General features: G+C 32.2%; 1 pseudogene; it reads left to right on the top strand.

Moving 5' to 3' along the window:
• The first annotated feature begins 794 nt into the window (after nucleotides 1-794).
• LOC108663035 (putative carboxylesterase 18 pseudogene) lies at nucleotides 795-4,884 on the top strand (annotated as a pseudogene).
• Nucleotides 4,885-7,007: the final 2,123 nt, after the last annotated feature.

Below are 7,007 nucleotides of genomic sequence, written 5' to 3' on the forward strand. Positions count from 1 at the left end.
ATATAAAACATCTAAATACGTTACAAAATGTAACCACAAAAGCCCACCTACCACATGCGTAAAAAACGATGGAGAAGATGAACATCAGGCTGCAGCAAAAAACCATCCACAAAAAGGCAATAACATGAAGCGGCGGCAAAGAAAAGGTTGCAGTAGACGATTTGCATTCCTAGTTTACTACTATTAGATTATTATTATTATTATTATTATTATTATTATTGTTAAGTATTTTTATCTGGCTTTAATTAATAATTAAGTGAATCAACTTAAAATAAGTTTGGTTGGTTTTGGTGCATGCTAGCTCTAGTAGTTATTCATAGTTAATTAGCCCTTTATGTCTATTTTGATTAAAGATTGAAACTTAAATGTTTATTTTAATTTTGATTCAGTCGGAGTTCTTGATTAGATTTTTATCGAGTCTATTTAACGAAATTTTACTGCATTTTAATTGGATGGCCTTGGTTTTCATGGTGACATTTATTATTTTTGCTCCTTTATTGACTTTTTAATCTTCCATACTAACATTTATTTAATTATTTATTTATTAATTGAGACAAATGCCAACAAATTAGTTGCTTGACTTTGTCTTAATTAAATGCAAAAACTATGTACGCAATATTGGCCCCGTCACCTATCTTAATTGCCGAGTGGCAGGTGGCTTCATGGTTTCTTCGTTCCCTTTAAATTCCTCCTAGCTTTCGCATCTTGTTGACATTGTAATAACACTTTGAAACCCTTTCATTTTCATGTGTAGCTAACTCAAAATGTTGATCCTGCCATTAAAAACCAGACTTATGCTTGCTGCTCTATCTTTCCTTGCAGATGTATTCTGCAGCTCTGACGCCACTTCCGTCAACCGATTTTTAACGAAATTTCTCGACCTCAAAGCCTCTCCTTCAACTTCAACAAAACCTGATAATGGCATCGTCTCTTCTGACATCATGGTTGATAGGACCCGTAAACTTTGGTTCCGCCTATTTACCAACACCGCCATTGCCGATGTAGCTGATGGTGGCGGGCTTCCCATTCCCATAATAGTCTACTTCCATGGCGGAGGGTTTACGTTTATGGCAGCCAATTCAATGCTCTACGATGGCTTATGCAAGCGACTTGCGCGTGAAGTTCCTGCTATTGTTGTCTCCGTGAGCTACCGGCTCTTGCCTGAACATCGATACCGGTCGCAATATGAAGATGGTTTTGACGTTTTGAAGTTCATTGATAACCCAAAGTTTGAAGGGTTTCTAGCTTCTTCTGCCAATACCAAGAAGCAGTTCTTTATTGCTGGAGGCAGTGCATGTCACGACTCAGCACTCTCTTAGAGCCTATGACAATCACCGCGATGCCTCGATAGATATTCATTACCCGAAATGTCAACCGAAACCTCGTAAGGTTCTTGCATCAATTTTATATCTACCTTATGAGGAACAGTTATTAAATATCACGTTTTAAATAAATATAAACTATTTTTAAATCAAAAACAAACAAAAAGTAATTTCTGCCACATAGGGATATTTTGATCATTTTTACTCGAAAATTTTGAAACTTGGTGAAAATATAACATACAATCGAAAAATATACATTTTTTATCAAAAAATAATTTTAGTAATCTAAATCATCCATTTAAAATGAAATCATGGCTAGTCAAACTAAATAAAAATATTAAACAAAATATTTTATTTTCTTATAAAACAATATTTATAGAATTCTACATGAACAATTTTTGTAGCATAAGAGTAAAATAAATTCATATATATAATAGCACAGTAAACCAGGTATACAAAAATATTCTACAATGACATGTGAGCTCCAAAATAACCGAAAATATACAAGACTGTAGACCTTGATTTCTAAGGATGCAAATCCAAAAGTAACTCTCGACAAAATCGACTGTCTACAGACTGTCCTGAGCCTGAAATGGGTAAAAAGAAGGGGTGAGTTTTTATAAATCCAGTGAGTAAGCAAAGTTCATCTACAACATCTAAAACCGAGTAAATGGAGACAGTTAAATCATCTCATCACAGTATGATTCCTAACATTTAAAACTCATTTCAATTCATATAAAACAATTACATTTCATCAAAATAATCAACAAGGCTTATGATTCTCTTAAAAACTTGGCTTGTGCCAAAACTCATACTCGGGGACACCTTGGCTTGGGCATCCAACCGAGTCTGCCAAGGATGTTAAAACGACATATAGTCATGAAACATGTTTTTACTTTTAAAATATAACCATTCCTTGGCGTTGGCTGAGTTTCATCCTCACGTGGTGGTTCAGCGTAAAGTGAACTCTAAACTTACTTTAGGAGATACCATTTGCGCCTCTCGTACTAAGGTAAAATATAATGGGGTTCACCGTGCCCCTCTAATAGGCTGGTCCACGGAAACCCACCCATTACAGTAAGCTAATCAAATAACCCACCAAATCAATAAAAATTTCGACAGCATGACATGACTAATATAATATTACCCAGCTTATCAAGGTAAAACAAAACAGTTTATATAATCCACAAACCACAAAATCCAGTCATTCATGCCACCACATTGTCATAAGCCATCAATTCAAACCATATATATATATAGATAACATAAGTATATAGTCTCCACCTACTCAATTTCCAAAATCGTCATTGAATTGCAAAACAATTTATAAATCTCATTCATTTAACCAACACTTAACTTATAAAACATAAAAATCTACGGTTTAAGTTCATTATTCTTTAAAATCATAAAAACGAGAATAAACTACTTTGGATAGTTAAGGTGAACATTTGATTACTCACAATAACTAGAGTTTGGAGTACTCCTATTCTTGGTCCTCGGGTACGATATCTTTACCCTTATCAGAGAGCTCACCACCTATACATAATACACGACACGTAATTCAATATATTTGTGCCAAACTGTTATAAAACTATTTCAGGCTCTATATGAATGCATGAAATTGAAGGAGAATTGTTCGAATAATCACTTAAAGACGGTGTTCTACGTGGATTCAATTATGATCGGACTGAATTTGTATTCGACCTAACTCGAACTATACATTGTTGAATTAACCAAAACATCCGATTTAACTTCAAATATATTCATTACACTTCCAATATTCCAAATACACCAAAGTACCTCAATGAGCTTGATTATGACTTAATTCATCGTAACCGAAATTCATTCCGATTCCGAACTAACATGTTAATCAGTGTTAACACAATCTAATAAATCCATCTATATCATTAAGAATCAAATCCAAGTCCATTCACTATGATTTTCTCATTATTGTTCAAGTCGTTTACTAAAGGAACTATATTTTTCGATAACCGTTTTCGATATCCGATACCATAAATCATCAATTATGAGCTAAATAATATGAAATACAACAAAATCCATCATCAACATGTCATCTATAAAATTCGGCCAAAGAAGGTTGTTGAAGGGCATGTGATTTTCTTGCTTGTTTTTCATGCTAAACATCATCAAACAACTAAAAACACTAAGATATCATGAAATCTAGCAAAATCCATCATCAAAACCTCTCCCTATGTTCGGCCAGCAAGTATTCCCTCATGGAAACTTGTTTTTCAACCATAGAAAATGAAAAAGAAAGCATGGAAAAGGTAGATTTTAAGCTAAAATTGAAAAATCTTACCTTTGATTGCTTTGTTCTTTGAAATTCAACAAATTTCTCTTGAATTTTCCTCTCTAGTGTTTGTTTCTATTCTTTTCTCTTTGTTCTTTGCTTTGGTCGACCATGATAAGTGAAATGGGAGAGTTTATGTTGAGTTTATAAAGGAAATTATAAAAATATAAGCTTGACATGTGTCACCACGTCATTAGTCCATGGTTAAAACTTAACAATTAAGTATTTTCTCACCACCACATGTAATCTCTTAATTATCTAAAGTATAAAATAATAATATGTGAAATTCATAGGCTTGACAAGTGTTATGGTGGTGTAAAATTCCAAAAATTCTAATTACGTCCTCGTGGACACGTAAAATGACTTTTTTGCCCTTATGTTCGAAAAAATGTCGAAATTAAAATTTTTCATTTCTCCAATTCAAATCATGCTCCAATTAGTCAAACTTGGTCAAAAATCTCTTCCAACATTCTAATTTTGCCCTCGGGTGGCAAAATGATCATTTTGCCCCTATGTTATGAAAATTCCTAATTTGACTCCAAATTAATCCTCGAACTCCGAATCACCATATTAAGAAATTCTAAGGTTCAATAAGTCTCAAATATATCTTAAAATCTCTATTCAAATTAGTTCAAGGTTTTAATCGAATTAATTGTACCACTAGGTATGATACTGACTTTTAACGATTCTCCGAGGCATCCCAATATGTAGATATGCTATCAAGTAAATGAATGACATGACAAGTATATAATAGAGTAGGGTTTGACTATGCAGGTGGCAACCTAGAGCATCATGTGGCCCTCAAGGCTTGCGAGCATGAATTTTCCCGACTGAACCTTGTCGAAGCAGTGGAATTGCAACCTTTTTTTTTTAGGAGAGGAAAGGACGGAATCGGAGATGAAGCTTGTTGGGACTCCATTAATATCAGTGAAGCGCACAGATTGGATGTGGAAAGCTTTCTAGCCACAAGGCTGCAACCGGGATTATCAAGTGGTGAATGTATTTGGGCCAAATTCTATTAATATTTAACATTTACCATTTCCACCTACCCTTGTTTTCATCAGCGGGTTTGATCCTTTACAAGATTGGCAGAGAAAATACGTGGAGGGATTAAAGAAATGTGGGAAAACAGTGTACACAATTGAGTATCCGAATGCCTTTCATGGGTTTTATTCGTTTGCGAAATTGCCTGAATCTTCCTCGCTAATTGCGGAGGTTAAGTCCTTTGTTCAAAACCAATTGGCTACATGATATAGCCATTATTTTGTTCACTTCTTGTCATGTTAACACATTATCATGGACTGAATGGGTTTCAATAGGGGTTATACAGTCACTTATACAGTGGCTATTCTAATAAATGCAATGGAAAATTGTGAGAAATGGCCATCTTAATAACTTGATTTCAAAAATAGCACTCAAAATAAAATTAATTGTTTTTAACCATATTTAACCATGATTTGACAAAAATACTCTTGAAATAATTTTAAATAAATTAAACCATTTATAACAATTTCCCCATATCCATTTTTGCTTCTGATTTCTCTCTCTTACCATCCAGCTCTTTCTAATTTTATCGATTGTTCTCTTCGACATCCGTCTATTGTGCTCTCGATTTCTCTATCTCTCACTTTTAAAACGCCAAGCGATGGTTTTGATATGCTTAGAGTGGGTGGCTATTTTGAATTTTTGATTTTTAAGTATTTTGGATGAAACTAAAATGGTAGAAATGATCACATATGTTTAAAATAGCTATTAATTGGATCAATTCGAGGCATAGACATCACTAAACTCAAGAATTTGAAATTTATAAACCTAAGGTTTCAAAAGGATTTTTTTTCGATTTTTAACTAAAACAGGTGTTTTAGATAAGCAAAATTGTGTTTTGATTTATGAAAACATATTAGAATCACTTTAATCGATGACAAATCATCAAAAAAAAGAAATGAAGAGAGTTGAGAGGATTTGAAATTTTAATTCGCAAGTAACAACAACATTTTACGCATTATAGTGTAACAAAATTTTTTTTTAAAACATGGCGTGTAACAATATTTTTTTTCAACATAATTTGTAACATTTTTTTGTACATGGCATGTAATAATAATTTTTTTTTTCAACATAGCATGTAACAACCTTTTTAACCATGACATGTAATATGTTTTTGTACATAACATATAACAATATTTATTCAATATGGTGTGTAATGTCATGTGCACGGGTTGTAACATCATGTGCACTTGAATATAAGAATGTTTCATTAAGGGTAATTTTTTTCAACTTGACTAAAAACAGTTAAAATTATAAAGAGATTTATTTTTAAAAACATTTTATCTTTAAGGACTATTTTTTAAAATATCCCTAAATGCAATTCTGTTTAACTATCATGTGTATCATCTAGGAGAATAGAAAAGTTATGTTCTAGAATCATATATATTTTTTGTTTTATCCATTAATATATACTTATCATGTGCATGTCTTAATTAAAGAAAATAATAAAAAACAACTTTTATGAAATGTGAACCCTTTAACATCTATTTATAAACATCACATTTGGTCCAATGGAATAGTCATTCCAATCGGTGTTAGATGGCTATTTCATCCTTTGGGGTATTCGTATTGTTGGGACCACTATTTTTATTTCATTTTTGGTTCATTTTGTATCAAAGAATAGTCATTCCAAATAAATGAGCTATTTTTCAAAAACAATAAACAGTATGGATCTCATAAAGGCTATTCCAAAGAGAAAGATATTTATTATTATTAAATAGTTATTGTATTCCACCCTTGTACCATTCACTAAACCAATTGTGTCCAAGTGTCACTTAGCTTATAAAGAAAGTGTTAAAAACGTTAGCTTAATAAATAATTGACAAGAATGTCCAAAAGAGGTGAATTGCATTTCAAAAATTTTATAGAGTTAAAAATGAACTGCTATAGTAAACTACCAAGACTCAATAGCCAATCCTAGACCAAAAAATTGTTTTTGAAGCTTGTAAAAGAAATTCCCAAGAAAAACTCTGATGATTACACCAATTTTGAACAAGTTTATACCATCAAGTATAAGCCAAGGAATACTTTTGAAATGATTAAAACAATTTTCAAGTGTGACTCAAATAAGAGCGACTCGAGAACAATTTTTCAAAAAATCCTTTCAACAAGAAATAAACAAGTTAAGAAAGTAAAAGAGGACTTAATGAATACACAAACCAAGAAATAAAAAATGTAACTAAGAATACAAGCAATTTATGAGATTGGTTTGCTTGAAATAAAGTGTAACAAACTGATGCAAAGCAAAGCAAAAAATAGAAATGAAAATACAAATATTTTTATAGGGGTTCGGTTTTTTAAGTGTCTACATCTTTTCCCTTAGGAAGTTA

Source organism: Theobroma cacao, chromosome 8, assembly GCF_053813885.1.
Source record: "Theobroma cacao isolate CCN51 chromosome 8, ASM5381388v1, whole genome shotgun sequence".
Lineage (NCBI taxonomy): Eukaryota > Viridiplantae > Streptophyta > Magnoliopsida > Malvales > Malvaceae > Theobroma > Theobroma cacao.